A 15079-nucleotide genomic window follows, 5' to 3' on the forward strand; every position below is an offset into this window, starting at 1 on the left:
AAAAGTTTATATTCAGCTAAAGCCAAAACACAGACAAAAAATTAAAACAAAGCATATATATAAACGAAATAAAACTATAGGGACAATATGTTTTTTACTTGTTTATAACTTTGATTTATTTATATTATTAAGTTATTTGGATTCTAAATGCATGTGATGGATTGTCATTCCATGGATGATATGATTTTCTGAGTATAGATATAAGCTGCAAGAGTCCTTCTCATCAAACATTCCTCTAATATTCTCCTGATCTCCATGGCAATCCTCATAATCCAACACTGCTTTTGCTGCCAAAACATGCTTGGATGGGAAAAACATGACAAATTTCACGGCGAGGTTCTAGTTATGGTGTGCTTTTCAACCAAAATAGATTGAAAATGCTAAGGTACTTACTCCTTGAGGTGAAAAGGTGGAGTCAAACTCGACCTTAGGGCGAGAGGCATAGATTAAGTTGAAGGAAAGGAAAAGATACAATGTGAAGATGATGGTCATTTTTAGTCATCTCTACTTATTTTGCTAATTAGTGCTAACACTTTGTCATGGTTATGTGAATGGAACAGAGTCTTTTTAACCGGTAAATAAATATTGACCACTCCTTCGAGCGTTGTTATATTCAAAAGTGAAAAAATATATATTAGTAACCAAACAAAGCATTTCCTTTAGTAAAAAAATAACATTTCCTATCCATTCTATCCAAAGTAAAGTAAGAAACAAAACAACTCACCAAAAAAAAAGTAAGAAACAAAACTAGCCAAAAATTTCATTCAATATCATGCATTGTAGTTAAGAATTGGTGCAATTAAAGTTTGAAAGTTATGTATACAAGGCTAAATATATTGAGTAAAAAAAGTTTATTATACAAGATCACATAAAGTAACAAAAACTATAGTGACAAAAATATGAAGAAAAAAAAATTATTAAAATCTAGGGGGACCATGGTCTCTGTTGGTCCCCTTCTAGCTCCATCCCCGATCATGACATTTTTTATGTTAATAATTCATCACCGGCAATCATTAAGAGATTACTCAATTTTTTTTTGTTAATAATTCATCACAATGATCATAAAAAGAACCTCTTACTCTAATTTGTTTATGTGAATCAATAATTCATCACAATTATCATAAAAATGATAAATTAATAAAATAAAATAAAAAGACAAATATAAGTGCAATTTTTCTAATTTTTAATAGTGCACCAAAACAAGTGGTAATAATGAAGCAGGAAACAAGTTGCAATAATAGCAATAAAAGTAATAATTAAATTTAGCTAGAGCCTAGAGTCCATTAATTAGATATACTAAGCTTCTTAAACTTCTTTTATGTATAGTTTTGGTGTGTCCATTTGAACCTAGCTAATTGTTTCCATATGGCAGCCACTACCTCTTCCACCTGCAGTGGTTTCTTCAACTTCCGATCATCATCGAATACTTCGAGTCAAAGCTCTTCTGGTTGCAGTGGAAAGCTTGATGGAGTAGCTATGTGGTTAATCAACGGTGTCACTATGGCTTTTTTTTCATCTTTAAATCGTTGCTCTTGCATTCGTATCGCCACTGAAGAAGACGGAGAAGATGCCAATGAGTTGCCATTGATGTTCAACGATGGTACTCTCCGCCATGACGGTACCACCAGCAGGAGAAGGACTGGTAAAGGGAAGAAAAGTGTACTTGTCCACGAACAATGATCAATGTCTCTTTATTTTCATGGTAAGTGATATATATTATAATGTTACATATGTGAGAGTTTTTCTAATTGTGCGTTCAAATCAAAGCTTATGTTATTTCTGGAGATGAAAAATGAATATCAATTAAGATGCTTGTAATATTCTCCCCTTTGATATATATACAGATACATTAGCAAGTTATTGATTTCTGTTTAGATTCAAAAGATACATGATTTCTATAGCTATTACATTAATTAAATTATATATGGTTATTTGTGTTGTCAATGGATCATAACAGGAGAATAACATCAAACTAACAATGAGTTATAGTATGATAAAAGTGTATATCAATCTCATGTTTGTATCATGTTATTATGCCTTCGGAGTAAACCTTTAAGTTATGCAACTAGCCACTCGACTCGATCATTTTAATATTAATTATAGTCAATTTTATCATAAGATAAGTCGTTTAATTAACAAGTAGCCATGTATGTAATTTGCATTTGTTTACTCATTGAATATTGATGGATGGAATGGAATATAATACTTTGTATATCACATATGAATCATGGGATCAAGATAAGATAGCAAGTGAAACATGGATATTTTGATTTTTTGTTACACTTCAAAGAATCAAATCTTATTTTGATGGAACAGTGCAGGAAAATGAGTTGAGTTTTTTTAATTGTTTTGTTTTTTGACTAACATAATGAGTTGGGTTGGGAGTATGATTACTTGGATCCCCACCGATATCATATTTCGGAGCTTTTTTATGTCTATTGGATTTTAAAACAATTTCCAGCATGTTTCTTCTAAGGTTTATTGCTGATTGAGCACGTTCTAGGAACTAAAGTTACTTTGAAAATAATTAAAATAAGCACACATTTTGTCTCAATTATTTCTTCTCAAATGATGCTGTCGTCTTGTTTGGGTCATGATCATTGCATCGTTTCAATCGACATATTTGCTTTTATTTTTTTTGAATAAATTTGTCTCTTAACATCATCGTCAGTCACCAAAGAATCCAATGCGCTTGAAAAATGCTGTTGGGACAAATTTAGACAAACTGCGTCAATCAGGCAGTAGCCATCTTTTACTTTTACTTTTACTTTTATAAATTTTAGATCTTTCTAATCTTTGCCCCTGAAACATTAGTTAAAAAATTTATAAATAAAAATTTTATCTTTAAGAATTTAACATATTTATACCACTTTTTAGTTATGAAAACTTAGTTGTTTTGTTTCCTTAATCAATATCCTTAAAAGTAAGACAATTTAGCATTCTCTTACATTTTTCTCTTGAGAAAATACCGACTTTCCTATGGAATAAAATGATTATGCTGCATTCTTTTCTCTTTTTCTTTCTTTTCTAAAAAATATGTGTAGTGAAAGTTTTTCCATTTTTTGATTTATGTGTTTGCCGATCAACATACAAGTCTCATTGACATTTTAAATTGTGTCCATGATAAAATATTGAATAAACCATCAATTTAGTATGTGAACTATCAACCTCTCGCTGTTTTTTTTTTTTGTCAAATAATTTAGTGGACAGAGCTCACACATTTTAAATATGGAGAATTGATGTTTGAGGTTCGAACCCTGTCCCATGTATATATTATACAATATCCCTATCAACTGAATCAAACTCATGGAAATACCTTTCACCAATTTAATCCCTATACTATAAAAATATACCAAATAGTCTTCAAACTATATAAAATCCGTCAATTTAGTCTCTAATGTTAAGATTTTGGAGATCAAACTGATGGATTTTCATATACTTTATAAGGTAAATTAATGAGTTTTGTATAGTTTAGGGACTATTTAGAATATTTGTATAGTTTGTGGACTAAATTGAAGGTTTATTTTAAACGTTGATTGATATTGATATTTTCTAGCATATACAGTGATTAAGCACCATTTAGCTTTTTTTTTTATTTTTTTACATAGTTTGTCATTATAAACTCACACACATAAAGTGGAGGTATTGGAGTTCAAACCCCGATCAAGATGTCCGGCCTAACAATTTCGACATTTTTGTCGGTTGAGTTAGGAGTTATGAGACAGCACCATTTAGCTTCTTTATTATGGTGGTTAAGCATTTTCTAGCTTATGTCTTGTGGCGAATTAGCATTTTGAAATTGTCTTATGATTTTGATTATTATTTTTTAGCGACACTATTGTATGTTGGTTAAGCTTTGTTCATATTTTTGAGCGGGTTTATTTATTTTTTTTTTTTTTTGAATAGTGGGTTTATTTATTGCGTCTCTTTTTTAATTTTTGAAATTTGAGAGACAAAATTTGATCAATTAAAAATAGTCAATTGTTTTGTTTTTTAATTATTTTTTACGAAATCCGAACCAAATCAAATAATTGAATTCAATGGTTTGGTTCGATGCAAATGATTATTTATTTTTTAAAATTTAAGAAACTTATTTTTAAAAAATAATAACTTTTTCAAACGTTATACTCCAAATTTGGAAAATACTAATGATACTGTTTTGAAAAATGGTGTATTCCCCCCCTTTTTAGTAGTTTAAAATTATTTTTCGATACCTAATTTTTATTTTTGACTTCTTTAATTGGTGTCTTTAGAAAATTTGTTAGCACTTAACATGACCTTATATTTTTTTAGGCTTAATTGCACTTTTTCCCCTTATAGTTTGTCAATTGTGCGATTTTGCACCTCATTGTTTAAAACGAGTGATTTTACCACCTATAGTTTTCCCCCTTTTTGATTTTATGGTTCTCATGACATTTAGTGGTGATGTGTCTATTATTTATCAATTAATGTGTGCCACGTGTGTAATTCTATTTTTTAAAAAATAAAAAAAATGATATTTTTCAGATTTTGAGAGAAGGAGGCACGTGAAAATGATGGTATTTTTATCAATTAATCTTAAAAATACCATTTATTTTATTTTTTTTTAAAATGGAATTACACACGTGGCACACATTAATTGATAAATAACACACACATCAGCACTAAATGTCATGGGAACCATAAAATCAGAAAGGGGGAAAACTATAGGGGGCAAAATCGCTCGTTTTAAACAATGGGGTGCAAAATTGCACAATTGGCAAACTATAGGGGGGAAAAGTGCAATTAAGCCATTTTTTTATACCATTAAAACATGTACATAAGTAACAATGAGCAAAATAACATGTATGTCAAGATTCTTTCACAAAAAAAATATGTATGTCAAGATTAAACTATACGTAAATATAACATATTTTTTATGATAAGACTACTAATATATATAGTAATAAACTATACGTAAATACAACATATTTTTTATGATAAGACTACTGATATAATATGAAGTAAAATAAATGAAAGGTCATGAAGTTAGTTTTCTTTGACTGCAAGGTCATGAAGTTTTTTATTTTGGTGCAAGTTATTCATGCCAAATACGTTTGATTCACCTTATATATAGCATATAATGTTTAATATTTTTTAAAGAAGCGTATAATATTTAAATTACTTCAAAGGCATCAGATAAAAACATATTGACTAATAATGTGATGAAATAATTGGGTAAGGACATGATAAGGTCCTCTAAAAAAAAACACATGATAAGGAGTTTGATCACTAATGAAGAAAAAAATATGTTGGGGTTAGTGATCAAACATTTTGTGTTTATTTCATAATCCTTTTGTTCCATCAAAAAGACAAAACCTTTTGTTTTTACTTGTTTAAGCCAAACAAAAATTGTATAATTGTAAACGTCCAAAAAACAATTGTATAATTGTCAAAAATGCTTTGCTCCAACGTAAAACGAATTAAATACAAGAAAGAAAAGGTAACAAAATATATATAAAAACAAAAAACGCCGTTGCCGGGGATCGAACCCGGGTCACTTGCGTGACAGGCGGGAATACTTACCACTATACTACAACGACTTGATATTTGTTTCCTTGGAATTAAAATATATATTCGTTAATAGTTAACTCCATCTCTGGATCCATTAGATCTTACGTTGATATTTTATGAACTGAAAAATAATTTTGGAAGAAATGCCTAAATTTTATATGTTATATTGAATTTATTTATGAGTTTAATTATAGTGCACTGACAGTGTAAAGACATATTACACACTCAACCAATAGCATTGTGCCATGTTATTTTCTCATTTCAATTTGTTTTTTTTTTTTTGTAACAAAAAGCATAGATAGTGACATCCTTCTCACGTTGACGGTAACCAACAGTGAACGATACTGTTACACACCCTCCACCACACCTGGTGGTCGTTATTGCTTCATTATTTGTTTGAATCATTTTTGCAAATCTAATTACATTTTTATGAAAACTAATTGATTGAAGGTGTGGTTAGAGATATATATTGGCCATTAAAATGGAGAAATATTCATTGTAGAACCCTGTTGGATGGTGCAATCGTCCATTAATTATAATACAGAAGCAATGTTAATTTGAATGCACAAGCAATGCACTAATACGGCTAAAAACAACGTCGGAAGAGAAGACGGTGAAAGAGTTTAATAAATAATTAATTTTATTCAATTAACCAATTTTAAATTAAATCACGTGGCAGAATGCTATTGGTTGAGTGTGTAATATGTCTTTACACTGTCAGTGCACTATAATTAAACTCATTATTTATTAGGTAATGTAATTTACCATAAAGGAATAAAAAATATCTTACGAGGAGATATGAAGCATAACCAAAGAAGGCAACATAGATGATTTAGTAGGCATTGAAATTCGAGTGACTAGAGCAAGATCTAAGAAGACTTCTAAATTTATTCAAAAAAAAAAAAGGCTTCTAAATTTTCCATTTGTCATCCTCTAAGAATGCTTACTTCTTTTAAACTTGCTATTATTGCTAACATTTCTTTAATTATATTTTAATTGTATATTTATTTATTTTGTTTTCGAATTTTGTAATTAAATAATTAAATACTTGGCTTGAAAGTTGCACTCTTCCGATACGTTTAAAAAAATTTGAAAAAATACTAGGTATTTGTTGAGAATGATTGGAAGTTACACTCTTTTGGTCCTCTTTAGGTCTCCTACCGTAGGAGACTTGACTTTTTTTTTTTTTTTTGGCAAAATAGATGGTAACCATTGGATAATGAAGTTCCATGATTCTTAACTTACACCATCAACACTGAATATTTTTTTCGTCTTATTTTCACTTTCCCATTCTCTCTCTCCTCTCTATCGCAATCATTCTTTCTCTTACCCAACAACAACAACTGCAGCAACCACAAGAACACCCAAATCTTCATCTCCTTCCCCATCACAATATAAATCCAATTGCTCCTTTTGTACTTGCATGTTGCTTGCTCCTCATGATTATATTTCACTTAAATAACTTGAGATTGCTTTTCAAACTTCATGAACACAAATTTGCTGCTATATTTAATTTCAATTTGCAGAAAAAATGCTTCAATTTCAACTTCGGATGTCCCCAAAGAGAATTATTGAACGATCAAAACAAAACAAAGCCAAATCGATATTATTGAAAGATGAATTTGAATTCCAATTTGATTAGCATTTAAAAGGAATTGTCAAAAAAATTGATTAAATCTACAGTTTTTTTTTTTTTTTATCTTTGATGAATATGAAAGTTTTAATATTTTATTTATTGGGCTTGTTTGAAATATTAAGAGTAGAACAATGAAGGAAAATTGATTAGCATTTGAGTACCATTCTTTTCCAAATTTATTCCAGATCTGAGTATTACTTTTTTGAACAATTAAGAGTAGAACAATGAAGGAAAAAATGGATATTTAGATGGTTGGAAAATCTGGATCAAACCCAGTGTTCATATTATAAGGAACAAAGAAATAGTGTAGTTGGCAAAGGGAGAATAAACAGAGAGGAATATGAGAGAAAGATGAAAGCTCATGAGAGTTGAGAGGGAAGAAGACAAATGAAAAGATAATCAAGTGTATTTGATCTCTGGTGTGTTTAACCAATCTAACGGTTAGGAAATGTGAGAAGGTCAAAAAAAAAATGCTAAATTACCTTTTTGGTCCTCTAACTATTTAATTGGTATCGGATTAGTCCTCTAACTAAAAATTAATTTATTTCGGTCCTCTAAGTTTCTCACCGTTACTACATTTAGTCCTTTCTGTTAGTTTTATTCAAATAAACGTTAAGGTTTGTGTTATGTGGGTCCTCTAACTTTATTTATTAGTATCATTTTGGTCATATTCCTTGTTAAGATATTATGATTAAATAGTGATAGATATTATTGATAACTGTTATGGTTCATATGTGTGTGTGAAACAGGAGGTCAGGTGCCCACATAACACAAACCCTAACGTTTATTTGAATAAAACTAACAGTAAGGACTAAATGTAGTAACGGTGAGAAACTTAGAGGACCGAAATAAATTAATTTTTAGTTAGAGAACCAATCCGATACCAAATAAATAGTTAGAGGACCAAAAAGATAATTAAGCCAAAAAAAAAAAAAAGAGGTCATGCATCCTATAAAGGTCTTCCACCCTAGACGCCGCCTTGGTCCATATTCTATTCAACGGGTCCTGTTCTTCTTTAGAATACAAAAAGTTTTTTTTTTTTTTTTCTTTTCATTTTTCTCTCATAAGTGCCCCGCTTTTTTATGATTAGCACACATTTAGATTGATCCTTATCTTATTTGAAGTATGCTAATGAATATTTTACAGCACTCCAATTTATAAATGATTTGACATACATTAATCCTGTAAGTTCATACACCGTAGACATTCTTATCATGTTAATTTGAAAGTTTCGTAATGATTTTGGCCACTTGAAGAGCATGTTGCTGCGTGAAGCTTCTTCATCATATTTCCCTCATTCTAAATTGCTAACTTATGTTATTATTTTCCCTTAAAAAAAAAACTTATGTTATTATTTTGTAAACTGTCAATTTATCTTGCAATTGTTAATTTGAGGTAGTCAAGTTATCTTGCAATTCAAGATTACTGCCAATTTTTCAATTAAATTTAGTTCTTATCGTCTCCTTCATTCTTTTGTTACTTTTTAGCACAATTTTGGCATCATCTTGAGAAGTCCGGAAGCAGCTCTACTACATGTTTACAAAAAGGTTTGTCTTTGGCTTTTTTACTTTGGTAAGAAAATAACAATTATAAGAATAATAGAATGAGGAAGAGCCATCAATTGTAGGATCAAATGAGGTACCGTTTGATCAGGTTTTTTTCGATCTAAAAGCTATTTTAAAACAAAGTTAAAATAAAATTTTTTAAGGAAAAAACTAAAGTTGTTTGGTTTCTTTATTTTTTTTTAGCTCTAAAGTTATTATTTTTTTGGTGGTGTCCGGGGTTCGAACCCACGACCTTTCATATATTTATACATTGTCTATATCAACTGAGCTAAGCTAGAGAATAGTTTGTTTTTTCTTTTCCAATTATATTGTATAACAAATTTTGTTATAAGAATATCATATTTTTGGTGTCATTTAAAAAGATAAAAATTTATATTATATGATATTAAATTTGTTATATTGTTGGTGTCATTGAAAAAGATATGTTTAGTTTTTTTAATAAGAAAAAAATATGCATAGTTTGTTACAATATAAATGTGTAAAATATATATAAGTATAATTTTTTTAGGCATCTATATTAGTACTTTTAATTAAAATTAAAATTTTATAAAAATAATAATTGTACGCATTAGCGTAACCAAAAAAAAAAACTGACATACATACATAAAATATTACTTAAACGCTAATGCGTGTGTGTGTGTATTTGTGAGTTTGAAGAAAGGGAATAAAAATAATTGGTGTCATTCAATGACAGCATGAATAAAAATATTTGTAAGATTGTGATAATTAAACGATATTAAAATTAAATATATAAGTGATAAAAAGATAATAAAATTCCTTCAAAAATAGATAATAAAATTAAATTGATCCTCCTTTAAAAAAATTATATGGACTGGTTCAAAAAAATTAAATGGAAGAAAAAAACAAATTGAAATATAATATTAAAAATAAAAGATAAGGTTGCCTGCGTGAGTTGAAGAGAAGTGCTTGTAAAATAAATTACAAAGAAATAGTTTTTTGAAGTAGCATTCAACAACTTTTGGTTAAAGTTCATTCCATTCAATTTTATGCATTCTAAAAAAAATACTTTTTTTCGAAGGTACTTTATTGATATTGTGTTTGGCCTAACTTCTCTTTAAAAATGTACAAAAGCTGAAAAAAAGTCGGGCCAAACGGTACCTGAATATGAAATGTTTTTCCCGAGCTCCATATATGATTCTATGTCAATACATTTTAGTTGTACTATTTTTCACTTGGTTTTGTTCTCTAGCATGAAGAGAAATGATATTATTATAAGATGAGCCCTTTCTATTGTTGTGTTGTGATACTATGAACAAAGCCAAGCCTACATACATGAATTGTAGTAATGATGACTCATGGCCAGTAGAAGGAACACATGGTTTTACAACAACAATCAAATATTAGTTGAATTCCATCTGCTTTTACACTAAACTTGAATAGTTAATGTTGATCTTCAAACGATTACTACCAGTAAAATTACGTACCCTGATCTTCAACATATCAATCGATCTATCCTATTGTTAAGTTTGATAGCTCTTTTGTCTTCTAAATAAGTTTAAAACCTCTTTACTTATTGGGTACTACTTGATTGGTTGAAAATGTTTTATGATTTGTGGGATGGAAACTATGGTATTATCTTTGACTCATGAAGGTAATAATTTTTTGTTTTGAATTGGTTCATTTAATATTTTCTTTTTCACTTATGTAGTTGTGTTGGTTTGTTATATCTTTTCTTTATATGTATTTCTATTCAATTTCTAATGGTATTTGAGCAGCCATTGCTACAAATAAATGGATTAGGTCTTAGTTATATTAAATGGAAGATGTAAATCTAAACAACAATCAATTGATTTATATCATGCATACTTTCTAATTTTTAGGCTAGGGGTGCCAATTTACTCATGTTTCCATGAAATTTATGAATCAACAATGTTGAGCACAACACTTTCCAACCTTAGTGAATCTTTACATGTTTTTCTTATTTTACATCCTAGGTGTCTCATATTTTAAAAACATGTTTTTTTGACCTTACTTCTTTTATTTGAACCATCGATATTGAAACAAGGGAAAATATATGGTGTGATTTTTTTGGCCGAACTTTACCGAATTATCTTTGTAATCTACAATGTGTACTTGAATGAGTTGAATAGCAAGAGCTTGATTCAATTGAGTCGTACTTTATTGAGAAACAGATTATCCTTGCTTATTGTGTTTTCTTTTTTTATTAGAAAACTACCAGCACATCTTACTACATATGTATGAAGGTAAAGCCAAAAGGAAAGCCATGGCCAATTGCATCACCAATTAGAATCAAATGCTTGAAGCTATCAATATGAAACTGAGTTATTTTTTAGAGGATAACATCAAAGCAATAATGGTGAAGCGGAAGTAGTCAACATAGTCACCGAGATGATCAGTTTTGTATTTTAGTTGGTGTTGTTTTATATGCTTAAATTAGCTTGCAGACAATGATCGTGAAGTATCGAATGATATTTTTGTAAAGTCTAAATAAAACACTTATCAGATCACTATTGGTCTCTTACGGCTTAATCAAAGATTTTGGGTTAGTTTTCAGTTTTGAGAAGAACATAATAAAAAAATAGAACACTTCTTTTTTTTTATTTTAATGGCAAATAGAACACTTCATTGATTAATGTTTATCGATGATTAAGTCATTTAGCATTTTAAAATTAATTATTCTAAATGATTTTTTTTGTTATAACGAGTTGAGTTTCTATCACTAGCATATCTTGTGCTATCAGTATTGAAATTTATTTTAGATATAGCATGAAGTTTAAAAAATTCTCTTATTTTTGTGTGTTATTTTTCGTATTTATAACAAACTTTTAAAACCTTAGCTCAAATTTAATTAAAATCTTTTGATATATAAAGTATAAAGTGTTTTATTTGTAATTTAATTTAAAAATAATTTTTCCCGTGCGACACGGGTATACACACTGGTTAATAATATAACTAAGAGAGAGAGCAAATCAAGGAATACTTAATCCGTATAAATACATGGTGTTAGACAATATTTTTGGTGGTTAACTTATCATTATTTTTTTAGGAAATACATTTTGAACATTGTTCTATATAGTTTAGGAGAGAATTCACTTTAAATTTGTGAAAAGTATTGGTCCTAGTTAAATTATTTGCAGCTTACCCATCATTATATGGTGAGACTTTAAAATTCTTGTTTTCCTAGCCCAACTCTTTATTCTCAATTTATATTCAATCAAACACTAACACGCCCTAATTTTCATTTTCATAATCTTACCCTTACCCGGTGTTTCATATTTTTTTTTTTAATTCTTCCTCCAAAATTCTGTTTTTCAAAAAGTGTTCTTTCATTTTTTTTAACGGTAGAGTGTTCTTTCATCTCGTTTTGATATTGTGTGCTTGTAAGAAACCAATATCTTTAACTATGTAGTTGAAGCGAGAAATTTGATTGTGAGTTGACCCTAACACGAGTCATAAATTGTTATTTTACTTTGACCATTTTTCTCTTTGCCACGTTATGTTATCACAAGTAATTGTTTCTTTAAGTTGTTTTGAATTTGAATTTTATAAATTATGTTGTTCATTTTATTATTGTATCTATTTAGAGAACGTTTTTTTAAATTGAAATTAATTGTTAAAATTTTGTTTTAATTTTTCTTAAATATTTATAACACAGGAATACAACCAATTCAATAAAAAAAAAAAATCATAGATTAGAGGAATACAACCGATTAAATTTGGTTATTATGACTAACTACATATCATAATTTGTTTTCAAAATTCTATAAATATTCATATGCAATCCATAATTGAAAATTGAAATTAACAATAAGATGTATGTGCTCAGATATTTTTTTCGTCTACAATATAGATAAGTCTTCCAGTGCCCCCTTGCTTTTATATGCTACATGGTACCCAAAGATATAAGTCTCATAAATAAGACTCATAATTTTATGTATTGATTGTTTATTTGATCGAATGTTATGTTAGTACATGGTACCTAAAAATATGTAGACACTTTAATATAATTGCATGTCAATAAATTGCACGTCAATTTATTGAGATTTTTTCAGATAACTTGGTGAAAGAAGATGGTGTACGTCAATTTTATGTCAATGCATTGCTTAGAGAGGCGAAAGAGAAAGAATTTACTTTGTGGGTTCGAGGGATAATGCAAGGTATGATTCATAAATGATTAAGGCAGGGTATTATTTACTTTAACTTTATTTAAATAGAAATCTCAAGAAGGTATTACGTAGTGACGTTATATGAAGGAAGAGGTGGGAAGTGTGTTTGAGGAAAAGTCAAAATACACAATAAAATATAGGTTAGATGAACTATAAGTTTTAATTCCAACGGTAAAAATATCAAAATTGCAAGGTTGGACGTCACGATTAGGGTTCAAACCCTAACTCATCCACTTGTTTGTGAGCTTCTCAGGATAAACTCAATACACACTCTCACTTCACGATTTTCATGAAAATAAACTCAACCATGAAGTGGAGACAAATCATTTCACATAATATGATTAACTTATTGAATTTGATAAATTCACAATATGATTATATATGTTTTAAGTGTGTATTGTTTAGTGCAGATTGTTTAGATTTTCTTCATAATTAAAAATTTAATTTTCACTTTAAATTGTTGCATTTTACCATATTTTAAGTGTTGATTGTTTAGATTTTGAAGATGATTCACACAATTATTTTAACTTTACTTTTACATTTCACTACATTTTAAATGTCATTGTTTAAATTTTGATGATGATTCACAATTTTGTTTCAACTTTAAATTGTTGAATTTTAAGTGATGATTACTTAGTGTAGATTGTTTAGGTTTTGATGATAAATCACACTTTCATTCAACTTTAGATTGATGCGTTTTACTGTATTTTAAGTGTTGATATTTTAAGTTTTGACGATGATTCGCACTTTTATTTCAACTTTAGATTGTTGAATTTTTATGTATTTTAAGTGTTATTGTCTAATTTTTTATGATGATTCATACTTTCTTTTCAATTTTAAATTGTTTTTTCATTCTAATTTTTGTAAAATATTTTGGAGTTCCCTTTCAATGAAATATTTCAATACATGACACAAACTCTATGGAATGAGTATTTATCAAGGTTGAGTTGAGCCTTTGTCTAAGCATATTAGTACTATTTCTTTAAGTTTAAATTTGATTAGTTTCCATTGGTTGATTGGATAAATGTTGGAGGGACTAGTTTGTTGGGTCTTGCATTTTGATTGGAAGGTTTTTAATGTGAAAATAAAGAATCGTGCCATCAATAATCAAACTCTACTAATTAGTATTGTTGCAGATGTAGATGCACTCTTAAAAAAAAGTATATCATTGATATGATATTACTTCATTTTGATGGTAACTTCAGTGACAATCTAATAAAACATCTTGTTATATTCATCCTTTTGCAGGATTCAATATGACTCGAAAGTATCCGGGAGACATTGTTAACATTATGGACGATATTTTCAAAAAGTGTCAAATCTTATGACCGTTTGTTTTCGCCGCCTTGGCAGCTTCGGGTGCATTTATGCTGAAGTTTGGTTATTTTGAGTATCAGTTTGTCTTTGGCCTTATCTTTGCAACCGTTGTGGTTCTTTTGGCTTTTGCCTAAATTGGGATGAGTGTCAAAACATCTGTTAAGATTGGTCGTTATCGTACCTACATACGAAGCATGATGCTGACAGCCTTCCTTGGTTACTTTTTGACTTGCCTTATGTTATGCTATGGTGTGCATGTCATTGGTTACGGAGTGTTGGATCATTTATGGATTGCTTCTGCGTTTATATATAGGGTTGTATTTTTTATGTTATGGATCTCTTTCAGACCCTATTGTGAAGCTGCATGGTCTGTTAGGGATTAGTGTGATCACTTTCATGATTCAACATTTATATGACTTTTGTTTCATTATCTAACTATGTATGAGGTTGTATGACTTTTGTTTCTGATATCAGTTGTATTGTATTGTGTGCCGAAACCATGTTTTGCATTATGCAGAATTTAATCTAACTATGTCTCCTTTTTTTTTTTTTTTAAAGTGTTGATTGTTTATATTTTGAAGATAATTAACACAATTATTTTAACTTTAGATTGTTGCATTTTGCTGCATTTTAAATGTTGACGATGATTAACACTTTTATTTCCACTCTAGATTGTTGCAGTTTAGTGCTTTTTAAGTGATGATTACTTAGTGTAGATTGTTTATGTTTTGATGATGATTTACACTTTCATTTCAACTTAAGATTGTTGCATTTTACTGCATTTTAAGTGTTGATATTTTAGGTTTTGACGATGATTCACACTTTTATTTCAAGTTTAGGCTGTTGAATTTTTATGCATTTTAAGTGTTGATTGTTTAATT

The sequence above is a fragment of the Medicago truncatula genome, chromosome 3, assembly GCF_003473485.1.
Source record: "Medicago truncatula cultivar Jemalong A17 chromosome 3, MtrunA17r5.0-ANR, whole genome shotgun sequence".
Lineage (NCBI taxonomy): Eukaryota > Viridiplantae > Streptophyta > Magnoliopsida > Fabales > Fabaceae > Medicago > Medicago truncatula.